The sequence below is a fragment of the Macaca nemestrina genome, chromosome 8 (assembly GCF_043159975.1).
Source record: "Macaca nemestrina isolate mMacNem1 chromosome 8, mMacNem.hap1, whole genome shotgun sequence".
NCBI lineage: Eukaryota > Metazoa > Chordata > Mammalia > Primates > Cercopithecidae > Macaca > Macaca nemestrina.
The window spans coordinates 43,558,824-43,584,545 of NC_092132.1; the positions used below are offsets into that span (position 1 = coordinate 43,558,824).

At 39.4% G+C, this 25,722-nt stretch overlaps 1 protein-coding gene and 1 pseudogene across 5 annotated transcripts in view; both read left to right on the forward strand.

Annotated features, from left to right (window-relative positions):
- The window catches only part of LOC105476037 (neurocalcin delta), a 443,647-nt gene that overhangs the window by 233,954 nt on the left and 183,971 nt on the right, over positions 1 to 25,722 (forward strand). The window lies entirely within an intron of this gene.
- The window catches only part of LOC139355792 (phosducin-like protein 3 pseudogene), a 42,921-nt pseudogene continuing 17,199 nt past the window's right edge, over positions 1 to 25,722 (forward strand).

Here is a 25,722-nt window from a genome sequence, read left to right on the forward strand (position 1 = left end):
TAGTTTCTTAATCTCTTGAAAGGGTTAAATTGTGTAAATTATGATTCAGAATGCAAAGCTGTATCCTAGGTAGGTTTCTGTGTGTTTATATATTTGTATTTGCTAAGTAGAAAAATAAGCTTTGTTATGGGGTAGCCATTTCCATTTTTAACTCTTGATGAATGTGTATGTTACTGAAAAGAAAGCTATGCACCCATTTTAATTAAAAAAAAAAATCTGTTCTCTTTTTTAATGACTGATTAAACGGAAACCTTATTTAAGTGTAAGACATTTAGTAAAACAAAACAGAACATATGATAATGGAGTAAAAAACCTGGCTTGTTGATTCCTGGAAAAAAGGTAATTTATACCCCTCCTTACTTTCCGAATGGACTCATTTAGTATAGAGGATTGAAGAGGATATTATGCAGCAAGTAGATGGGATGTTTTCTAATTCAAAAAAGATTCTTTTGAAATTCTATTATAGTATAATTAGGGCAGCAACACCAGCAATAGTGAATTTCCTGTTAGAAGAGGAACATTATTACTTTCCTAATTTGTTGATATGAGTCTCAAAAGCCATCTCATTGAACAGTTAGGAAATTGGCTTTTCAGGAAAGGAAATCTACTGAATTTCTTGGAAACTTTTCAAACTAAGTTAATGGCCCCAGACAAGAGCTAGTGAAGAATTGCAGGCAAAGTCATATGGCTTAGACCTCAGTAATATGTTTTGTGCCTGTTTGGAAAAAAGTCATGAAGATTAATCTGATATTTATTTGGTCAAACAGTTGTGTATGAGGAACAAATGGAGAAAATAAAATAAATGGGGGTAGGACAGATACACTGATATCAAATGAAACTTGAGTAGACTTAGCTCTTTTTATCCCACTTCCTTTTCACCCATTAAGTCTCTATGGTTTAATTACTACCTGAGCAACATGGCTCACCTAGATGTAATAAGAAAGTGAAAGTGAAAAGTTTTTATTCCAAATTTGGTAGTCCAGCCCTTCTAATGAGATCTATAGAAGAGTAATGAAATATTTGAAGTCACGTTAAGCAAAATCTAATGTTTTTCCTTTCCTCATGGCATTGAGAACTGAGTCTCAGCCCTATTGCATTTCTCCTGGAGGCCAAGGTAGAGCTGTGCATTGTAACTAGTAATGATCATGCAGTCTGGGAAGCTCCTTCTTCTTGAGATAATTTGGTTGAACTATTTATGGATATCACAACCTGAGACATGGCAGTCGCCATTGCTTTAGTTCCTTGGTTCTTTCTGACATCAAGCTAAAGCATAACAGGAAAATGTGTGTTTTTGCCTAAAGACAGTAAAGCTTGAGTAGGATTTAAGATAAGAACACTTCCCCTTGGCATGGAGGTGTGGATAATCAATATGACGCTATTGGCTTCTAGTCATTTTTATCCCTCCTGCAGCACCTGGGTCCTTCTCTGTGTTTATTGTCTCAGGGGCAGGTAATTCCTTGCTAGAGTGAGCTCCAAATAAGCTAGACTTCATCTCTCATTCACATGGAGCAAAGGGAGACTGCGAGAGTTCATGCTGCAGGTTTGCAGCATCTGCCAGACACAAACGAGGATGATTGGGACGAGAAATTGACAGAAAAGCTCTTGGGGCAGTGAAGAAGCCACTCCCTGCTTGACTATTAGTGGGCTCGAGAGAGTAGTGGGCAGGCAGGGAAGAGGATGACCTCTTCAATAGAGGTTAAACTTCCTAACAGGTGCTTTCCATAAGAATGGCCTGACTTAGCAAATACTGCCCAAATTTCCTGGGCTTTTTGGGATTTTGTTCAAGAATTTCAGACAATTTAGTAAAAATTGCCTAGTGGCAGAAGTCCAGATAACCATAGATGGGAGGAATACATGTAAAGAAATTATATGAAAGCAAGGTATATGAATAGACTCTAGGTTTACAATTATTACTGATTTCCTGTTGTTTGGATATCTCTCTTTAGCCTGCTTAAGCCAGGATGGTTTGTCCGGGTCCCCAGGAAATCTGTACTCTTCCCAAGGCTCCTTATGTGACTAGCTTCTTACTTATAGGATGTTACATGGAATTTCATTTTTCTGTGGTTTTCTAAACTAAAGACTTCTTTGCTTCTCCTCTTAAAAGAATGAAAGCTGTTTTAACCCTTTTAGCTTAGGAGTTCATTCTTCTGTATTTTCAATGTCCCACAAATTCCCCTCTGTCAAAAAACATTGATTTTGTCAACAGAATACCTTTCATTTAGGAATAATATGGAGAGAGATTATCTCAGAGGCTGAGAGCACGACACACCAAATATTCAGAGGATAATGAAAGTGTGCTTCCAGATGTTTTCAAATACAGCCACAGAGACAAATACTCATCAGTCGAGTAATTGATTCCCTGCCAACTATTTTCCATCTAGTCATGTTCTTAATTCCAAAACAGCTAATAAATTCGTCAAAAAACAAAAACAAACTCCTTTTGTATTAGTATGTAGAAAAAAATAGAAAGAGAGTAGTTTATTTTCCAGCAATTTTGCAACAAATTTTTTAGTGTCATATAGACATACGAGAATGGTGTTTGCTGGAGATGGATGATGATTTCAATTAACCAACAAATGTTGACTAAGTACCTACTAACTTGAGCCCTAGGGAAGAATGATATGGTGTAACATGGACTTACATATTTGGTAACAGATTATGTTTCTAGAAACATAACTCATTTATTTGTTCAATGACTATGTATTGAGCACTTGCTGTGTGACAGGCACTGTGTTAGATGGCAGGATATTAATAGGGACAGGAAGGCATACAGCTGAGAAGAGTGGAGTTGGGAGCAAAGTTAATCAAATAACCACACAAATACATTTTACAAATGTGTTAAATACTATGATAGAAAACAACAACAGCAAAAACAAGTAACTGAGACTATAAAATGCAGGTACCACATCTAGTCTCAGTGGGGATCAGGGAAGGCAGAAATCTGAAGGTGTGGGAGATGGCCAGAAGAATGACCAGAGCAGAGGTTCTAAGGTAGAAGGGAGCATGGAGCTTACTAAGAATTGAGCCAAAGCTAGTGTTGCTGGAGAGCAAGGTGGGCATCCTATGGGGGAAAGCTAGAGAGGTGGCAGGAGCCAAGTCATGAAAGACTTTGTAGAGAATGAATAAATGAACTAACATGAGTAGTTTATAACAGGAAATGAGTCCTGTGGTCTTCTGTAAAAATAAAAGGAGTTTGCAATTGTATAATGACTCTGCTGATAGGGAGAAGATATTCATTTACTCACCCAGCCAATATACCCAAGACAAAAATCCCTATTGCCGTGGATCTGAAATTCTAGTGGAACAGGCAGACAATATGCCAATAAGCAATATATAGGTTTTATACTAAGTTTTTGCTTATAAGTAAGTAGTGTAGGTCTTTAGATACAATTTAAAAACAATTTCAAGTATAAATTGTATTGCATGTAAGTGTGGTTATTCTTCTGTTTAGTTAAATAAAGACATATGCTCTAGAAGTCCTAAGAGATGTTCAGGACAGATGTCCTTCAGAGTACCCAATTCACAGTCAAAGACTTTGGAGAAATTTCAAGAGAGGGAAACCAGGCTTTGTATTAATTTATTCTTGTTTCTGAGACAATAGCGATCCCATTGTCCTCCCCGTGCCTCATTCTGGAGTGGTGAGGGGGGGAGGAAGGGAGCAATACGAAGACTTAAATGAAACTCACCGAGTCTAACACTGATGGAGAAGGAGCTGAAAGGGAGAGCATTTCAGAGTCTATTTCTTTGGTTTTATTTTCTTCATTTGTTTTTGAAATGGGATCTCACTCTGTTGCCCAGGCTGGAGTACAGTGATGCAATCTTGGCTTATTGAAGCCTCAGCCTCCTGAGTAGCAGGGACTACAAGTGCACAACACCATGCCCAGCTAATTTTTGTATGTTTTGTCGAGTCAGAGTGTGTCACTGTGTTGCCCAGGCTAGTCTAGAACTCATGGTCTTAAGCAATCCTTCTGTGTTGGCCTCCCTAAGTGTCTGACCTCTTTCTATTTTTTCTTACCAAAAGGCCTTATGATACCTTATTATATATTTAATATGCTTTATGCATTTTGCACATTTAGCATGTCTAGAAAAGGTTCACATCTTAGAATCAATGTACACAGTTAAGGAGAGGGATTTCTCTCCCACATTCTCAAAAGTTCTTATTTCATATTGCTTCTTAAAGCCATTACTGACTTACAACACAGAAAACAATACATGCCTGGAACCTTATTTGAGGTTTTCAGCTGTGCCTGTCTTTTACAAAGGTCTGCTGGAAGACTTCTTGATGCAATGTTTGCATAGCTACATAGAGAGTATTACTGACATCAGTGGAATTACACCAGGGCACCGGTGAGGATTACCTTCAGGTCTTGTTTGCAAAAGGCAGAGGGTTTGATATTAGTAGTTCATTATATCAAAGGAAGGCATAATAATTATCTGTTTTAATCTTCAGGAACCTCCTTGTTTCTGACTTTCCTACTGTATGAATCAAAGTGATTATTTCTGTATATGCTGTCTTAGTCTGTTTAGGCTGCTGTAACAAAATATCAACTGGGTGGCTTATAAACAACAGAAATTTATTTCCTACAGTTCTTGAGGTTGGGAAGACCAAGATCAAGTTACTGGCAGATTCGGTCTGTTGAGGTCTTATTTCCTGGTTCATAGATGGTGCCTTCTCACTGTATCCTCCCATGGTGGAAGGGGAAAAGAGACCCCGGGGTCTCTTTTATAAGGACACTAAATCCACCCTCATGTCCTAATCACCTGCCCCAAACTCCACCTCCTAATATAATCACCTTGGGGGTTAGGACTTCAACATATGAATTTGGGGAGGGAGGCAGACACAAACTTTCAGACCGTAGCATATGCCAAGAATCTTAGAACTGGGAGGAATGATGGACATGTTGTTAATGTGATCCTTTAGTACAAGTTTTTTTCAACATAGCACTATTGTCATTTTGAACCAGATAATTCTTCTGGAAGGGAGTGTCTTTCACATTATAGGATGTATTGCAGTATGTAGTATCAGTATCCTGGTGCCAGTAGTATATGCCCCAGTCATGACAACCATCTGAAGACATTGCCAAATATCTCCTGGGAAGGGCAAATATCACCCTCAGTTGACCACCCCTGCTTTAGTGCATCCTGATCAATGACTCACGCTGCTCTGTTTTAGCCTTGTATTGTAGTTGTATCACAAATGTGTGCAATTCTAAGTGTATAGCTTTCAGTGTAACAGGATAGTATCTTTATAGTTCTGTAATTCTCACATCCACATTGAAGATGATATTATCAAACCAGAATTATAAGATGAAATAATTAGATATTTACTCAGCCAAGTATGTGAAATTCTAATGTGATAATACGTTTTTCTGGGAGTCTCATTTCATTTGTTAAAACCTTAGAAAATTTTACCCTCAAAGTTTAAATCTTACTTAGTGGTTCAGCTGTTTCTGAAGAAGATACGTTTATGAGAGTCTTAATGCCACAAAGACTCCACTTCAGTCAACTGCAAGAATTAAGAGCCTTTTGGTGCCTTGGCACCAAACTTAAATGAGACATAAATGAGGAACATTTAATGAAATCAATTCTAGTTTTATAGGAAACTGAGAATAACAGAGAGAAAAAAAGTGCTGCTCTTGTGTCCTTTGGTGATGGTGTTTGACATTTTAGTGTAATTTATTATAATAGTATACTGGTTAATGTTCCCATATTATCTGTGGCTTAATCAAAGTTTCTGAAAATGGGAAGAATGTGTTCTATCTGTCACTGTAAAGCTAAGAAATGGTATTTCAAAATTACTTCAATCATACATGATTAGATCTTCTAAAGTGGTGTTTTACTGTGCTGTGGTGCAGGGAAGACTTCAAATTGCAAAAATGTACTTAGACATGTAGTAATATATGACACCATTAAAGAGATTATTTTTAAATAAAATTCCTTTTTATTTGTATTTTTTTACTTTAATAGATATTTATTTTGTTAGGTAGTTTTATGAAAGTGAAATTCCTTTTTACTGTTATTGTTCACCTCACTTAAAGGCTTCCTGCCTTAAAGTGTCACATATAGTTCAAATGAGCCAATATTATTTGGAAAAAATAGAGCTGCTTTTGTGTCATGATGCTGTTCAGAAATATTAAGGACTTCTGATTATCTCAAAAATGAAGTTCTAACTCCTTTTCATGACATTCAAGGCCCTCTAGTAACTGGCTTCAATCCATCTTTTCACATTTATCTCCATTACCTCCCTTTGCCTTGTCCCCATATCATATTCCAGCCATAATGAAGGAGGTAGCCCAGGTCATCTTTGCACTTTTCTGCCTCCATAGCCCTTCTCATGTTGTGATTTCTACCCCTCAAATTCTAATCCACTCTTAAGAATCATTTATTTGACAAAATATTCTCAAATTTTCTTAGTTGGAATTAAACTCTCTCTTTTTTTTTTGTATAATGCTTTGAAAGCACTAGAGTAGTGCTTTTCATGCTATCTGGGAGAGAATTCAATTTTTGAAAAACTTTCCAATTCATCACAAATCAATAGGTGTCCTTCTGTCTGTGACTACCAGTACTTAGAATCTACCACAGGAAACTCACCATGCAAGTTTGGCAATCTCCAAACCATTCCATACCCCATTCAATGAGATGAGTTCACTTGATTACACATTTGGATGCTGCAGCAATATCCAGCTGCTATAAAAATTTATTGACAACTACTTGCAGTATCTGTATTTGCCTTATTGAAGTCTGATAAGACTGGTCTATAGACCACATTTTAAGCAGTGCTGTCTTAGACTCTAAGCTCCATGAGGACAGAACCTAGGGCTGCTTTTTTTCATCATCATAATTCTAGGACATGGCATTGACTTTCACATAACAGCACATTGATTACATGCAGAGGTTCTGTCAGTAGCAGTTCCTGCCTCCAAAGTAGCTTGGATTAGATCTTGATCACTTTTTAACACCTCTAGGATCATCATCCTTTACTTATAACAGAAAATAAGAATAAATGGGACTATCAGGCTGATTTATTTTTAAAATACATGCTCTTTAATGTAAAATCTACTAAAAGAAAACATAATCTTAGCCTCCTGGTGCTGGTATGACCTCCTTATAAAGATCACTTGATCAATAATTTAATTTTCTTTCACTAGATAGTTGTAAAAATTCACTTACTTCAAGTTCACTTAAGTAAAATGAAGGAAGCTTAAAAGAAATCTAAAACAATTAGCCTCTTAAATAGCAAGACTGTATGAGAGAAATGTGTTCCTTGTACAAGGGAACCCCTGTAAAAAAACAAAATTATATTTAAAACCAAAATGGCTTTCTATTATGCAGCTCAAGGAGAAATACTGAAACTCTTGAACAGTCTAAAATTGTATTTCTGAAAATGAGAATCACATGGAATTAGTTTAGCATCTACCAGTGTAATTTCTATGGGGCAGAGTAACATTTTTCAAAGTTTAAAATGTAAGATTCTTAATAAATTACTTGACAACGCTATTTGAACATAACAGCTCTCACTTTCAGTAGTTCAAGAATGTCTTCTGAATTGGTAGGAAGTTGCAGTTGAATGTTCATAGTTTTCACTGAATGTTTCATTATATTAATGTTAACAGCCAAGAAAAACAAGGACATTTACTATATGTTTTTCCCACCCTTGGCCACTGACTTTTCCGTGGAACATTTGTTATTTCTGGGAAACATATGGCATATGCCCAGAACCATAATTAGTAACAGTTTGATGTTATAGGAGTTTAAAATTTAGCATTTTCTAGCTTCATTAGATCAGTGGCTTCCTCTGAAATATAAAAGCAACAAATACAGATCCTAAAGATACATTCTGGAGTCAGCTTTTTTCTCCTTTAATAACTGCAGTATTTGCTTGTTTTGATGGGGAGGTGTTCAAACAGCTCTTCCCCAGAGCCAGAAGGAGGCACTGCTCTAAGTACTTTATATATATCAACTTATTTAATCATTGCAGTAACAGGTGAGGAAAAAAAGGGACACAAAGACATTAATTTGCCCAAAGTCACTTAAATGGGAAATTGTGTAATCAGGATTCCTCCTAGGGAGTCTGCCTCCAGGGTTTGTGTTATAATATTCATACATAGTATCTTTTATGCAATACTGTTCCTCTAATGAGATGGAAGCTTCCAGAATTCCATTGGTAAAATCCTGTTGAAAAGGTTATTTTCTTGCAGACTATTTCTGACTAATGCTTATGTAGTAGCTGAGAAATGCAGAATGACTGGGGAATGCTGGGTAGCCAGGAATGCTGGATAAATGGGGGAATGCTGGGTAATTAGGAATTCTGGGTAACAAGAGAATGCTGGGTAACTAGGAATGCTGGATAATAGGGGAATTCTGGGTAACTGGGAATTCTGGGTAACTGGGAATTCTGGGTAATCAGGGAACGCTGGGTAACATGGGGAGAGGGACAAGAAGTCATTAGTTATCAGCTCACCCTAAGCAACCTTCTAGTATCTGTAAACCAGAGGGTTGTCATTAATACAGAATCTGGGACTGCTGCAATGTTGATTATCTTCACATAAGATCCTTCAAATCAGTATTATCTTTGAATCTGAAGGATATATATTTGTAGATGCATTTTACTTCAAATCTTTAACTGTATTTAAAATTCACAGTTTTCTAGCACTTGCTACATACACATATACAATAGCTGAGAGGAGACATTTCAGGGAAAGAATGTTACTTATTTATTAATTCATTTATTTTTTACTTAAGACTTGAAGACTTTGTGGGGGAATGGGTTAGCAGAGAGAACCCTTAGTCTTTCCAATAGGATATTTACCACAGAGCTCTCATACATATCCTAGCCGGGGGAGAAAAGATAACCACTTTCGCTTTGTGCTGGAAGTCATCAGTTGCTTAGGCTGATTATTCAAAGAAGGCAAAACGTCTCATTGATGTCAAAATGTAGTTTGTCCCATCTTGTGTTACTAATGCAGTTATTAAGGACTGAAAATGTGACATTGCTTAGCAACATGCATAATAGTATTTACTATTATTTGATTTGAGCAGCAGCAGCAATAAGTACTATGTCCTGTAAATGTCCTGGTGACATTTTATTTTCCTTCTCATCTAACTTTGCTTGTATCCATTGCCATGGTATTAAGCAAAATGCTTAGTCTGTGGCTTGGTAGAGTGGGTTTAGATATACTCCCTTAAGTACGGAGATAAGTCCTGAAAGCTGGCATTAGCACAATGTAGAACCAAAAGGAAATTAGGCTGCAGGTAAGAAAAAGTAGTAAAGGATTCCTACAACTGTCATGGTTTATGTACGTCTTCTAATTTTCACTAACGGCAAGTATATCATGATGTCCTGTGAGATGCAGGAACTTGCTATAATACTGTTCAGGCTATTTGTTTTGTTGTCTCTAGTCTTTCAGGCAGCAACTACTGTTCATAATAATCAAAAGCAAACATAATCCCTATTTCCTCCTAATGAAAAGACAGCAATTTGACTAATAACTGTGCCAGCGCTCCCTTGTCATTTACACTTCACCCTGTGTGTTGGAGAACGAGTTGATGTCTGCGAGAATTTGATCTGGGTAGACTTCCATCCAAGCCCTCCTTTCTTCTCTAAATTAGAATAGCAACTGTACATCTGAGAATCCGGGCATTTCTCTAGTATTTTCCCTTTTTCTGTCTCCACAGTCATCCTAGCTTGATCTCTTAAATCCTGGTATATTAACTTGACTTCTGCTTGGGGAAGAGCAAGAAATCCCAGAGGCTAGACCATCTAGCTAGAAAGACTGTCACTAAAGGAGTTGAACAATTTTGAGACGAAAGAGGGGCCAAGCTTCTCTCGTAAAAACAATAGAGAAAGAATCAGTTCACCACTACAACAGAGACAGTCATTCATCGTGGAGGGGAAAGATGTTCCACTTGGGACTGTCACCCAGTGATTGATGTCTTTTCAATTCCAGGACATGTGGAGGTGCTTTAGGGATTTGAATCAGTGAGCACATTGTTTAATTCTTTGTCCTTCCCAGGGAGGGATCCTGAATGTGAACATCTTCCTCATGCAGTTTCAGTTTTTGGTGCCTTCCACGTCCTTGGCTTTGCTTTTGCTTTGTTGCATCTTAGAATCATTAATTAATTATGGACCCAGTTCTTTCTGTGCACTTGCTAATTGGATGTTTTGAAAAATTGCTCCATGCTGGCTTCAATAATGAGGAGAGAATTAAAAGGCTGAGAAGTGCTGGGAAATAGAGACAGACCACAATGGTCATGGAAATCTAGCAAAAACCACCGAGATATCCATTACCCCAGTAACCAGGGGACATGGAGCACCGAGCAGAGAGGTTAGAAAAAAGAGAGGGAAATCCTGTGTGAATGGTGCATTGACTGGACAGCCTGAGCTAGCTGTTGCCTCCTGTTGAGGAGGGGAGTTCCCTGAACAGGACGAACAGCCAGGACTTTGGAGTCCAGCATCCTGACATCTGTGACTGCAGTCTGCCATTTACTGTCTGTGGGATGTGGAACTTTACCTCTCCGATCATCCAGTTCTTCTTCTGTGAAATGAAAAATAATAGTACTTGTGTCATAGTGTTGTGGTAAGGAATAAGTGAGATCAAGTTGGTCAGACTGTCTAGGCTACTTCCCGGCACATAGCAAACTCTCGGTAGTGGCTAGTCATTATTACTATGCAGTTATGTTGTCAATTTAATAATGTAATAATAAAATATTAACACAGGTAACTTAGTCTGGCATAGCTCAGGATTTAAAATACTCCGTAGGAGAATCATTGTTTCCATTGATTCTGCTCCTTTCTCTTTCTGGCCAGTTTGTTTTTTCCCATTTTCTCCCTCCCTCCCCTTCTACTTAGGAAGAGGAGAGGAGTTAAAAACTGGATAAGAGGCTGGGCACAGTGGCTCATGCCTGTATTCCCAGTGCTTTGGGAGGCTGAGGCAAGAGGATCACTTGAGGCCAGAAATTTGAGACGAACCTGGGCAACATAGTAAGACCTCATCTCTACAAAAAAAAAAAAAAAACTTTAAAATTAGCCAGGTTTAGTGGTGCACACCTGTAGTCCTTGCTGTTCAGGAGGCTGAAGCAGGAGGATCACTTGAGCCCAAGAGTTGGAGGTTACAGTGAGCTATGATTGTACACTCCAGCCTGGGCAACACAGGGAGACCCTGTCTCAAAAAAGAAAAAAATTGGTTAAGGAAAATGCAGCTGTTTGGCTGGAGGCCTTTGGTTGTTGGGATATAGCAGAAGTGTGGGAAATGCTGAAAGAGGCCATCAAAGCCCAGCTGGCCAGATAACCCATGGAAACCCTTCCCAGTGTGGATCCTATCATCCTGGGCCATTACTTATTTGGCATTTAGACATAGGTAATTTGCAATTTCAGATTCTAGATTTTCTCCTCCATTAAAATGTAAACCTTTACAATGGAAAAGTTTGTTGTCTCTTGTTTACTGCTAATTCTCTAGTGTCTAGATACAGCTATCAGCTTCACCTTTGGGCTCCTGAAAGTCCTCAAATGGGCCTTCAAGTTCTGACACAATCTCCCCCATCCCGTGTTACCTCTCTGATTTTATCTCCTACTACTCTGTGAAATCTAGCTAGATATATTCAGGAGTAGTTAAGACTTTTGGGCATATGAAAGACATCTAGCAGCAAAATGTAGTAGAAAGATTTAGAATGAATCATGTTTGAGGTCTAAGTTCTAGTGCTGCTACTATTTCCTGGGGTGAAACTGGGCCAAATCATGTGACCTTTGCAGGCTTTAGCCTCCACACTGAAAGAGTTTTGGATCGGGGTGCTTCTAATCGTAAATTTAATGGCAATGCTATCCTTGGTTATAGCATAATATGAAGTTGATTTATCCATTCAGAAACATTTCTGAGTATTTTTGGTCCCTGGTGTGAAATTGTGAATCTTAGCCTGGTGATTCATAGGCTAACAGCTGCTTTCCCACCCTCTACCCCAAGCTCAGGGCTTTGCAATGGGGGCAGCAGTATGGCCAGAGCTGACATCATGTCCCATTCTTCCTAGGTCCAAGTCATTTCCATCAAGCAGCATTTCCCAGGCTTTTGTCATTCAGGTCCCATCTCCACGATTTTTACTATATCACATTCTATCTATATTATTGTTTACTTAATGTCTTTCTTTAGACCACTCCCTCTCTATATTTTACCTTGCATCTGCCCTAAGCAGCAGTTATAGCTGTGAATAGCTTTGAAGTTGGATATGCCCGCTATACTTTTTTCTAAAGCACATGAAAACAAATACACAACCATAATCTACCATAACTATGCACCACTAAAATTGTCTTGAGTAACTCTAGTGGTTTGCCTTTCACACTTTGGGAAATACCACCGTGAAGGTGAGGGACAGAGCTCTGGAGCCTTCACTGCCTTCCGTGTCCTTCCAGTGATCTTAGGCCTTGGGAGGAAATAAAAAGCCATTCTCAATGAAAATCTAAGGGAGCCCTTTCCAAGGCACTGGAGATTGTTCACTTTATTTTGATTTGGAATGTAGTGCAGAAATGACTAAGCCTTCCCGAGAGGCCAAGGGCTGCTGGAAAGAAGAAAGAAAGGTATTATGCTGGCTTAAAAAACAGAAGTCAATGGGAAAGGAACATGCTGAAGGGAAAGAGCAATTAGCTGAAGTAAAATAAAGCAGCAGAAAAGTGAGAGGAGTGCTGGGGAAAACTGCTGCAGAGAAATGCAGTTGCTCTTAGAAGCAAAGCATTAGTGGAAGTTGAGAGACTTTGCAGAGATCCTCATTTCCTCCTCATTTTGGACTTTCGGATTCTCTCTCTCTTATGATGTGAGAACTGATTAGATACACACAGGGGCTCAGCTTGGAGGCCCAAAGTATGATATTCTTCAATATGCTTCCTGCTATTGGAATCATGCTCTAAACAGGTCAGCTCCTCTATGACATATAGTTTTGGCATGAAAGATGGATCTAAGACTACCAGAGAGAAAGAGTTAGAAATGACTGTAGACTTTCTCTAGCATCTTTTCATACTTAATTAAGAAAGGGAAGGACCTTAGCCTTTATCATGATATAGATTTTATTGACTTAGGCCCACATATCTGCAAGGGTCAGCCAAATTTAAATTGTAAACATGGTTTTAGAGAATCTGAATTTCACAGCACAACTGGCTTGAGCGATTGTAAACAAGATGCAGGACCCCAACACAGACACTGTGTGGAATGACATCTTAGGCAAAAAGGGCATCTTACCCACCAAGAAAAGTCTGAAAGAATTGGAAGAGGAGGCAGAAGAGGAGCAGTGCATCCTTCAGCAGTCAGTGGTGACAACATACAAAGATATGACTTTGGAAGAGCTGGAGGATGATGAAGACAAGTTTAATGAGGAGGATGAACATGCTATTGAAATGTACAGATGGCCGAGACTCGCTGAGTGGAAAGCAATTCAACTGAAGAATACATTTGGAGAAGTTTTGGAGGTCTCAAAGAAGTATTATGTTCAAGAAGTTACCAAAGCTGGTGAGGGCTTGTGGGTCATCTTGCACCTTTATAAACAAGGAATTCCCCTGTGTGCCCTGATAAATCAGCACCTCAGTGGATTTGCCAGAAAGTTTCCTGATGTCAAATTTATCAAAGCCATTTTCAACAACCTGCATACCCAATTATCCTGATAGGAATCTGCCCATGATATTTGTTACCTGGAAGGAGACATCAAGGCTCAGTTGATCAGTCCTCTGGCATCTGGCGACATGAACCTGACAAGAGATGAGTTGGGGTGAAAACTGTCTGAATCTGGAGCAATTAAGATGGACTTGGAGGAAAACCCTAAGAAGCTGATTAAAGATGTGTTGCTGTCCTCAGTGCAGAGCTCTGTCCCCATGAGGAGGGACAGCAATTCTGAGGGTGACTGAGGCTGCAGCTGCTATCACATGCTGAACTTTCTTGTGACAAATTGTCTGGATTTTTTAAAAAAAGAAAAAGCAAGAATGAATCCTTTTGGTTTTTAGTTTTGTATAAATTATGTTTCAAATCTTTACATTTTAGAAATAATCATTGCTGGAAATTCCGTTAAATATTTTGGAACTCTTTTTTTAAACTATAGTATTTCCTCTAAAAAAAATTAAAACCAGCTATTGGTATGGCAAAAAAAAAAAAAAAAAGAAAAGAAAAAAAAAAAAGAAAATCTGAATTCCAGAGGATTAAAATATCTCTGTTTGGGAACATCTCCCCTGGCACACAGCTGAAGTAAGTGCCTGCAGATGGTCCCAGCCCTGTTGAGGGGAACTGTGTTGGGGTCTAGCATGCATTGTGCTGGGCCCCTGTCGAAGCTGATGAGTTCCAATCGAGAATTTTGATTAGGAGGAGGGAGGTATGTTAGGAGCCAAGTCAGCTGCACAAAGGCTGATTGGAAAAACCTTCTGTATTGTTTTGTGCTTTTCCAGATTTTTCTATTTAAAAATAGTGCCTATTAAGAGGGAGTGCTAATATCGTTACCATCCTTTCCAAAAGGGGACAGGAACTGGGAGGCTCTGAGGAAATTAGGTATGGTCTATACAGCAGACAGGACAGATTCGGCCAAAAGACAAGAAGCTCTTGGTTAAGCTGTACCAGGAATACTATCAATTACTGTTTCCTGGGATGAATTTAGGAAAAACCTAAGAATTAAATTGCACTCAAACACATGAAATGCAGTTTCATATACTGTTTTTCTAAAACCTCAACTAGGATATTTATAATAAGGTTTTGGTTTCTTTCCAGACTTGAGAGAACATTCATCTGAAATTACATTTTTCGGGTCAGTTTTGGCCAGATGTTCTTTAGATAACTCATGAACATTTTCTTTTTTGGGTGGAGGGGTATAGAGCATGGTCCCTTGAACCCTTTTCGAACCTTTTTGTTAGATACTGTTTCTTTCCTCATTCCCTCTTTATTTTCTCTTCTCATTTCTTGAGTCTCTGTAGAGGCTGACCTGTGGGCCAAATCCTATTTCTCCAGACCTTTGTCCCCAGTAAAACAAAACAAACAGACCATCTTTCACTTTTCAGAATTTTCAAGACTATGTCAATGCTTTGACTAAGTCAGACCTTTGGGGAGAGTACATGAATCTCAGCAGCAGCAGTGGTGAGTTGGCCTCTTCCGGAAGGGAATTCACTGCATATGTGTGGGCCACTGAGTTAAAGTGAGTTTCACAGCCCACTTTGCTACCCTTGCCTGGTTCATGAAATGGTTCAAACAAAGTAACAACTTAAATCATCGGAACAGAAAAAAAAAAAAAAAAAGGATTATTAAGTGCACTCTCTTTTATGTGATTTTTATTCTTGTTTGTTTCATATGAACTTTATGTGAACAAAGGGACCTTGGTGAGTACATGTGCAGCCAAATCAAACTTTAATAGAATCCCCTAAGATAAGACAGGAACTATGGGAAAAGGTTTTATTATTAGGTATTTGTTCTGTCCCTTCTCTGAAACACTCATTTCTAACACTGCTCTTTAGTAGGGAAAAAGTCATTTTTCTTTATATCTAAACTATTGACGTCATTATATTTCTGATGGGGGGAAATTTTTAAGTGTGTGAAGTAAAGAGAGTGATGGGAGGCTGAGTTGGAAAGAACACAACATCTGAGTCCCCTCTTCTGGTGAATTAGTATTGTCCCATGCTCATGAACTAGTGTATTTTCTGTTTTTAATTTCCTCAACTTTCAAACTGTAAAATAAAATATTATGGTGTCTGTTTCCTGGGAACAGAAAACACATGTAAATATTCGAGAAATTTGATACAGAGAATTTTGGTTTGAAGCTTGTCAAAAAGATACATGAAATCAAGCCCCAATAAAATATTTTTCTTGCTTACATCTGGTTTATCATGATTTGATTAAATTATTCTTTGTAACACACTCCTGAATGATTTTATAACAAATGCATAAATGGGAGGATTACTTAAATGCCATTATGCTAACCATACCTACAATTTTAGTCATCGCACAGACATGACACTTAAAAATTAGTATACGTGTGTAGACTTTGGTTTAAGTCTTTTATTAAAACAGGACTTTGAGATTTTATTGTTATCAATTAATATTTTAAGGTGCCTGAGGCAAGAGGCACATGGAACCTGCAGCCCCTCACCTTGTCTTCCCTTCCCATCCCTGGCTCTTTGTGGCAGGACTCCCATGCAATCAGGCTGTATTAGTTTTCTGTAGCTGCTGTAACAAATTAGCCACAAATGTCATGGCCTAAAACCATGCCAATTTTTTATCTTGTGTTTCTGAAGATCAGAGTCTAAAATCAAGGTCCCAGGGGGGCTGCATTCCTTCTGGATGCCCTATGGGGAGAATGTCTTCCCTTGCCTTTTCCCTCCTCTACAGGCTGCCCACATTCCTTACTTAGCTCAGAGCCCCTTTATCTCATCACTCCAACCTCTTACTTCCATCACCACATCTACTACTGACTCTGATCCTCTCCCCTCTCTCTCGTAAGGATTCTTGTGATTCCATTGGGCCTGTCCAGATCATCCAGGATAAACTTCCCTTCCTGAGATCCCTAACTTAATCACATTTGTAAAGTCTCCTTACCATAGGAAGTAACATATTCATAGGCCCTGGAAACTAGGATGTGGATGTCTTTGGGAGGCCTACCACATGTGTGAACTCTCCAGGCCCACATTGTTCCAGCTCCATCCTTTACCATCACTGCCCCCTACACTAGAACTGTTTTGTCTGCCCTTGGGAGGACCTCCCCAGGCAAGGGCTCACACAGATCCTAGGAGTGGCTCTGTTACCAGTAGAGGGTCTTGACTGCAATTTGCCCAGGTTCTTGGCATTTTGAACAAAGAATTAGACAAAATACACAGCAAAGCAAGGAAAGAATGAAGCAATGAAAGCAGAGATTTATTGAAAATCAAAGTGTACTCCACAGAGTGGGAGCAGGCCGAGCATTGGCTTAAGGACCCTGGTTACAGGATCCTCTGGGGTCCAAATACCCTCTAGAGGTTTTCCATCAGGCACTTGGCATACACCCCATGCAAATGAAGTAGTGGCCTGTGATCAATCTGATTGGTTGCAGAAAGCCTTTTTTTGTCTGTGCTCCTCCTCATGTGTCAAGGAGTTGCTTTCTGCAACCAATCAGAGGCTGAAAGGAAGTCACAAAATTATGCTCCTACAGAGGTGCTTTCAACTTTGCATCTGCCCGGCGGAAATGGGGGAGGTTTGCAAAGGGAGTAGCCTTTGGTCCTTTTGTTACTTAGGTGTGAAAAGTTGGGGTTTTCCTTTTGATTTAGTTCTAGGAAGTCAGCATGAATCAGCCTTAGGTTTCCTGCCTCCAGATCCTATTCTCCTTCTTCAGCTCAGACCAATTGAACAGGAAATTCCAGGATCCCTGGTACCTGGAGGGCTGTCAGGGTTTAGGAGAATATCAGTGCAAGCTCAGTGTGGGCACAGGGCTCTCAGATTCCTTGACACTTGAGGAGGATCACAGACAAAAAAAGGCGAAAGTGGGGCCCTCTAAGGCTAGAGGCCCAAGCAGGGGCCAGATGCTGACATCTACAAGCAGTGTTCCTCCAACAGCCAGGCAAGCAGCATGATTGAATGCCTGGAGGTGGACCGCAGTCAAACGGAGACTGTCAGTCCCTTCTAAAGGAGGCAGTAGACATACAGTGCCAGGGAAGAGGCCCAGTGTTGCTACATCTTAGCAAAACTAAAAATCTATTTTCATTTTGTTTTAAACAATGTGCAAGCCAGAAAAAAGGGTTGAGGGGACCAGATATGGCCCTCAGCCCTTCAATTTGCAGCTGACCCCTGGTTCAAATGAATGAGCACAGCATACCTAGGCATAGATGACATTTTATTGAATGAGTGAACAATGAACTTCAATGTCACATTAGAGATGGTGCATTAATTAAATTACCCAAAGCTGAAAAATTCATCCCTAATTATGTCACATTGTTCAGTAGGATCATCAGAGATTCAGCAGGGAGATAACATGACAACTTTATGATAAATATTAATAAAATGTCCACGATATGGCAATGACTTCAATTTGTATAAACCCTTTTCCATGATACGTTTCACAGACAAAAAATAAAGGCTACAAATTAAGTCCCCTTGCCAGTGAAAATTCCAAAGTTAAAGTCCAAAGAAATTAAAATCCAAAATTGAAAGCTCTTCTATGGAGTTAAAAATCCAAAGGAATCAAAGTTCCAATCGCAAAGGTAAAGTTCAAAATTACTTCAGAAATTTCTAAGAAGTTGCTTCATCATCATTTAATCATTTGACAATTCTTTATGGAGCTTCTACTGTGCGCCAGGCACAGTGCTAGGTCCTGGGGGAGAGTGGTGAATAAGAGGCAACCATGTCCTTATGGAGTTGATATTTAGATAGGGAACAACATAAGCAAGTAAAACATGTAGCATTTTAGGTAGTGATGATTGCTAAGGAGAAGAAAACATAGGAAAATTGAAGGTAGAGGCAGTTTGAAATTTTAGATAGAATGGCCAAGGATAGTTCCATTGAGAAGGTGACTTTTGAGGAAAAGCCTGAAGGAAACGAGGGAGGTGACCTGGCAGATACTTGGTGGGAGACCATGCAGGGATGAGGGAGTGCGGAGTATAAAGGCCTGTGTTGGGTGTGGCTGGGTGTGCTTGAGGAACAGTAGAAGGCCGGAGTGGCTGGAGCAGAGAGAACAGAGATGAGGGATAGTAGAGGGTGGTGGTCAGAGCAGAAAACGGAGCTAGATCGTGGAGGGTTCTTTAAAGATAAGAACTCTGGCATTTACTCTGAGTAAGATGGGAGTGCTTGGAAGATCTTGAGCAGAGAAGTGACATGCTCTGACTTGTTTAAGTTTAAGTCAGACCTCTCTGGCTGCTGCATTCTGAAGAAGCTGAAGAGAGTAAGGACAGAACTAGGGACACCCGTTAGGAGGCCATTGTAATACCCCTGGGAATGGCTGTTAGTGTTAAAATTTGGTGGTGGAAATGGTGGCAATGAGAAGAGGTCAGATTCTGGATCTGTTTTGATAGTTCATATAACAGGATTTTCTCATGTATCTGACTGGGGTGTTAGGAAAAGAGAAGTCATGAATGACACCATGGTTTTGGTTTAAACAACCAGAATGGAATTGCCATTACGAGAATGGAAATGACTGGGAAGGAAACAGAATTTGAAGGAAAGATCAAGGGGCAATCTGGGGACATGTTAAGTCCTAAACATCGATTAGACATGCAAAGTAGATGAGTAGGTATTTGAAGGTGTGGATCTGGAGTTCAGGGGAGAGGAGCCAAACTGATGATTGTCAGCATGTAGATTTTATCTAAAGCCATAGGACTGGATGAGATCGCCTGGAAAGTATGTGTGGACAGAAAAAAGAAGAGTTTCTAGATCTAAGCCCTGGGTGACTCCAACGTAGAGATCAGGAGGATGAGGGGGAACCAGCAAAGGAAAATGAGAACAAGCATTTGGGAAGGTAGGAAGAAGAAATCATTTCGTGGAGTAGACACTGAATAGCTGTGTCAAATGATGCTGGGAGGTGAAAAGGTGAAGGCTGAGAATTGACCATTGGCTTTAGCAACATGGAAATTAATGGAGACTTTGATAGGAGTAGACTCAGCTAGACTGATGGACACTCTGGTGCCTGGGTACAGCCGAGGCTCCTTTAACAGCCCTAGCCTGGCTATCTTCCAGGAATGGATGTAGTTCTCTCAAGTACTGAAGCACTTGGAAGTAGAGTTAGACACAAGATCACCCAAGTGGATCACTTTTCAATACATCTGAAGAGTTGATAATTGACCTAAGATTATTATAGAAATAGCCCCATCCACTTGAAATTAAAAATAAGACAGTCTGTGGCTCCTAAAAAAATTATTTTAGGCACAAGGCTATTCCCCAAACCAAGTATTTATTATTGTCAAATACCATAGCACAAATACAATACACTGAGTAAAGGAGGGTAGGTAGAGAAAATCTTGATTTCAGTTACACCAGGATCCAGTAAACCTACCATACTGGAGAGCTTGACCTGTGAATTCACACTTAATGAAAGAAATGTCACATGCACAAACACTACCACTGCAGCCACCCAGAAAGAGAGAGGAGAGAAAGAGAGAGAGAGAGGAGAAAGGAAACCCCAGCAGCTTTCCCCACAATATAAACCCTGCCTCCCTAAAGCACAGTCTGGGACCGCGTAAGAGTTCATGTGTCCTGCAGGCAGTTAACACCTCAAAGAGATACACTGAGTGAGGAAGGGCTGAGGCTCCACATTCCTAGTTTCTATCCCCAAAGGACTGATTAGAGAAAACACTGCTTCTCCCCTAGGACAGTGAGGCAGGGAGAAGAGAGGCTAGGAATAGCCCTCCAGGAGTCCTCCTAAACACAAACTCAGGGAAAAGATTTGACTTCTCTGCCTCAAACTCCAACAAACACCACAGGAAAGGGAATTCAAATCATTTTATTTGATTGGTTCTTTGGTATAAAATTGGGAATAATAATAAATATGTCTTTGGCTACAATGAAATTAGAAACATGTGAGTTTTCATCATTCAAAATCTCTCTTATTCTGGATGTAGAATATTTATACACATAGTCTTAGATGCTCTTGTGTGCATATCTGTCCATGATCAGGGAGAAACTAGAACCCCCTTACTTCTTGTTGAGTCCTTGAACTGTCCCATCTGCTGATGAGAGCACTTATTATAATTAAAATACCATTCTAACCAGTCTGTTATAAACTCATGAACAAATCTATGTTGAGTCCTTCATTTAAGATAGATAAAGATTACAAGTACTCTTTGTCCTTCTAGAAAATTGGAACAATCCGGCCGGGCATGGTGGCTCACACCTGTAATCCCAGCACTTTGGGAGGCTGAAGTGGGTGGATCACCTGAGGTCAGGAGTTTGAGACCAGCCTAGTCAACATGGTGAAACCCTGTCTGTACTAAAAATACCAAAAACTAGTCGGGTGTAGTGGTGGGCACCTGTAATTTCAGTTACTCAGGAGACTGATACGGGAGAAAGACTTTAACCCGGGGGGCAGAGGATGCAGTGAGCCAAGATCATGCCATTGCACTCCAGCCTGGGCAAGAAGAGGGAAACTCTGTCTCAAAAAAAAAAAAAAAAAAAAAAAAAAGGAAAAGAAAAAGAAAAAAAGAAAGAAAGAAAATTGGAACAATCCTATCAGATCATATAAAATATGGCTTTTCTTGTCAAGTCTTTATAAAGATGCTGTTTGTTGTTACCTTAAAATGCTTGTCTCACCTCTCTCTCTCCAGATCTCTCTCCTTTCCTCTGTCAGCATTTAAGATTCTACTTTTCCATGGAGGCATCCATAATTAATCCCACTAGCCCTCATCAGCACTGGCATTCCATCACCCTCACATGCACTGTGGCTTTTGTAGGTCATGGTCGCGCTTTGTTGTTGGTTGTTGATATCCTTGTGTGTCGAGTAGACACATTTGCACACACTTAGCCTCTTGGAAGGAAACTGGAACTCACCACTCCACAGGCGACTTGAAGTGGAACGTTTTATGTTCTCTGAGCCACCCTATGGCAGTAAGTAGATTTGCTTTAAGTGTCTTATAGATTGATTGAGCTTAATTGGAATTATATACAGGACATATAAATGCTTGGGAAAGTATATAATACTATCTGATTACAAGGTGCTGTTCTGATGGTTGGTTAATGTAGTTTAGTTCTCTCTTCTGTTGCATGTTAGAATCACGTGGGGAGATTTAAAAAAACACTAATGCCTGGGGCCCATCCCCTTGGAATTCTCAGTTCATTGCTCAGGGATGCAAAGCCGGCGTCAGCATTTTTTGAAAGCTCCCCTCCCTAAGTGCTTAAACCACAACCCTGGTTTGCCGTTTCTTGCCAAGTAAGTCTTCCCCCAATGGTCACATGACTCACTCCCGCATTTCATCCAGATCTTTGTCAAATGTCACTGCCTCAGAGAGCCCTTCCTCTACCCCTCTGTCTGAAATAGTCCTCCCCACTCTCACCCATAGCTTTCTAGCCTCTCAGCGTGCTTTTGTGTTTTTCAAAGCATTTAATGGTTACCTGATATGATATTAATACATGGAATGATAAGGAAGTGAATTTCATTCAACGCAGGAATGGAGACCTGCCCTCCCATGGAAGCATCTCTAAATTTCCAATCCCCTATTATTTTAAGAATACCAACCACAGAATGGAATGCCAGCCTAAATCCCCCTGGCTGGTGGGAGAAGGCAGATGATGATAGAGGAAGCCTGGGTTAAAAAAAAAAAAGTGAGAAACATGGTTTAAAACATTTCAAAAAGAAAGGGAAGGGGATAGAGGTGATACAATCTTTTTTAAAAATTGAAAGCAAGACTTTGGCAGAGGCCAAGTTGGCAAATGGAAAGAAACTTCATCCCTACAGTTACAGAACCAATATCTGGATTGAGTGGGTAAATCTAGTTGATCAAAGAAAAACCCCAAAGTTGGTAAGAAAATAGTCACAGATGAGATAGGCTCCGATCTTCCTCCATACCACCCCTCGCACCGTGAGAATGATTCCCAGATGAAAGGGAATGAGAAGGTGATGGAGTGAGGAGGAGGTTTGGGAGCTGGGTGGGAGTTCTAAGGAAGTGAGCACACAGTGTGGAGAAACAGGCTCCGGGGTCAGCTTGCTTGGATTTGATTTCAGAACCATCGTTCAGTAGCTGTGAGGACTTACACACTTGACTTTTCTTCCTGGGTCTTCACGTCTGAAGATGACAGAAACTCCTGATTCATTTGGGTCGTTGTGAAAATTGAATGAAATAATATGAAAAAGTTTGTAGCAGAGTACTTGGGAGACAGTCAGTGCTTAATAAGTGCTAACAAATGTGTGTTATTAATAATGCCTTTTTAAAAGGGAGTGAGCTGTCAGAGAAAGCTGGAAAAACTTTTCTTTAGTCACATAGCACTTATCCCAGGGAGCCAAGGACAGGGCATGTGACCTAACTTTGACTCTTCCCCAAATGAGGGAGGGATTTTCTATTTGTCCCTGTTAGAGAAAACTAGCATGAGATTAAATGATAAATGGCAGCAATCAAAGTCAGTGAGAAATGTACATAGCTGTACTTGGATATTTGTCATTTTTTAAAATTTTAGTTAAAATTGACTGCCTCCTTTATTATGCTATTAGATATTAATCACTAGTTACTATTTGCTTGTAATTTGAATAGTTTGCTTTTAGAAAAAAGCATAGCAAAGTGAAGCACATGCTAAACATTTTCTAACTTTTGTACAAGACTTTGAAAGATTAATACTAAGGAGGCTTCATGGATCATAATTAAAACACCATTCATTTGGAACCAGCTTCTAAAAAAACGTTATGCCTGTAGCCTCAGACTTGATTAAGGGAAATCCTGTAAGTCCTAGAAAAATCACAATTGCCGTAAGTAGTTTATTAATTATCGTGTAGATTTACTTTATATAAAAACAGTGTTCCTGAAAAACTGCAACTAAAACAAATTTTTATAGTTTTATTCATTTCTTCATTAACTTATATTGTAATATCTGTGAAAGTCAATCGTTTGTTTTGGATTGATTTTAAGGCACAGTAACTTCTAATTCTTTGTCAGACGTGATAGTTTAAAACCTGTGCATGAATACTTGGTGGTATCATGGAATGCAACCGTTTTGTTTGCTACTTAAGGGCAGCCTGGTGATGAATCCTTTTGCAGATTTGTGGAATTATTATTATTATTTTAAATGACAGTTATATAATTGTGATATAAATGATTACAAACTCCCTGAGGGCAAGGAAATGTATCTTCTATTTACTGCAGCACTGTGCAGTGAAAAGGTAAATAGTACCTGGACATGACGTCGAGACCTGGGAACACACGCAACCTTAACAGCTAACTTGTGTCGACAAGGCACCTACTTTTGCTGAACACTAATTTTCTCATCTGCCTTCCTATCTTACAAATGCATAGGGTCTCAGATGGGATCATAGGTACGAGAAATGCAACAACATATGAGAGAACACAATAGAAACATTATAGCAGGTGCTCAACACAGAGCTGTCTAATGATTCGTTACCATTGGATGTATTTGTTCTTTTAAAAGACTGCAATTTTCATGTTTACTTTTCTTGAGGTAGGGCACTTGTATACTTTGGTGAGCTGTTTGGTTTTTGCTTTTTTTTTTTTTTTTAATATCACGCATATGGGCTTAACATATTGACTTTGGTTTGCTCAGACTATGTCTTCCAGGTTTTTCATGAGGTCTTTGTTCCCACGGCTCCTCCTACCTGTGTGTTCCACCCCTGTTTTTAGCAGTTCTGTATGTAGTGTGGTCTGATGGCTAGAGCCACAGTGGGCTCTCCCAGTGTAAGCTGAGAAACCCCACTGACTCGGAGGGTGGCAGGAATCTAGTGAGCTCCACAGTTAACTTCCCCTGGGTCAGGGGTCTCTCAGTTTCCTCCCCTTCAGCCCCACTGACAACCCAAATCAAGAGGAACAAAGTTGCCCGTATTAGTTTTCTTTTGCTAGTATAACAAATTACTACAAACTTAATGACTTGAAGTAACACAGATTTACTATCTTACGATTCCAGGGGTCAGAAGTCTCAACAGACATGCTGAGCTGAAATCAGTGTGTAGACAGGGCTGGTTCCCTCTGGAGACTCCAGGGGAGAATCCTTTCCTTGCTTTTCCAATTCTAGAGGAGTGATGAGTTTTTAAATGTATTACCTTGGCTTTTAAATATAATTTATTTAACCATAAGCTTATATAATTTAATTCTAAATAATGACTGTGTTTAACAACCAGCTTATAAAATTTCTAAAAATTTAACATTCAGCTTTCAGAGGCCAGTACAAGCAATTATAGCTCACAATTGCTTCCATATTTCTAAACAATCTGCATATACTGCTGTTTCTTGATTTTTCAATTTTGACACAATCTCCTTATAATGGAAGATGATGATTTAGCTCCTCTCATTCCCCCATTCCCCTGCTCTCCCTCAATTCTCCAGTGCACACCTTCTTTTACTCCCATCTTCCCAATATAATACTATCACAATTATGGGTTAAAACAGTATTCACTGTTTATGTCATTATGGTTGACTCATTATAGCTAACATATGAGCCACATGGATACATGTGGTGATTGCGTTTCCTTTCTTGTACAACGTTTTTATTCTCCTGGACTTAATTGCCAATGGCTATAGCTCCAAGAGAGAAGAACAATTTTCTCAGTAAGGGTCAACATTTCTGGTGCTTTAGTGGTTTCTTGTGTGTTTCTTGGAGCTGTGTTTATGGAACTCTCTGCTCTCCTGTGTCAGTCAGGAGTGATTATTCTCTAAACCTACAACACACTTTTGTTCTGAGAATCCACTTCATCATCACCTTGGGAGGATTCCCCTGTTTCTTGTGTTGGATGTCCTCCATGGCCTTCAGGTCCTCATCTTTCCAAGTTTTAATCCTTGTTTTTATAGAACTTAACCTCCGGTAGTTTCCTGAGGCAGCAGCTTAAGAAAGTGTGCATTGGAGGTAAGTTTTAATACTTGCATGTATGAAAAGATATATGAAAAGATATTTATCATGGTCCAGTTCTTGATTTCAGTATTAGCTTGGAATACAATTCTTCACTGGAAATCATTTCCTCTTAACATTTTGAAGACAATGATCCATGGTCTTAAGTACAATGCTGCTTTTGAAAAGTTTCAAAACTACAATTCTGATTTCTAAGCCTTTAAAAAATAGTAACCAGTCATGTATCTCTAGAAACTTTTGAATCTACTCTTTATCTCTGACA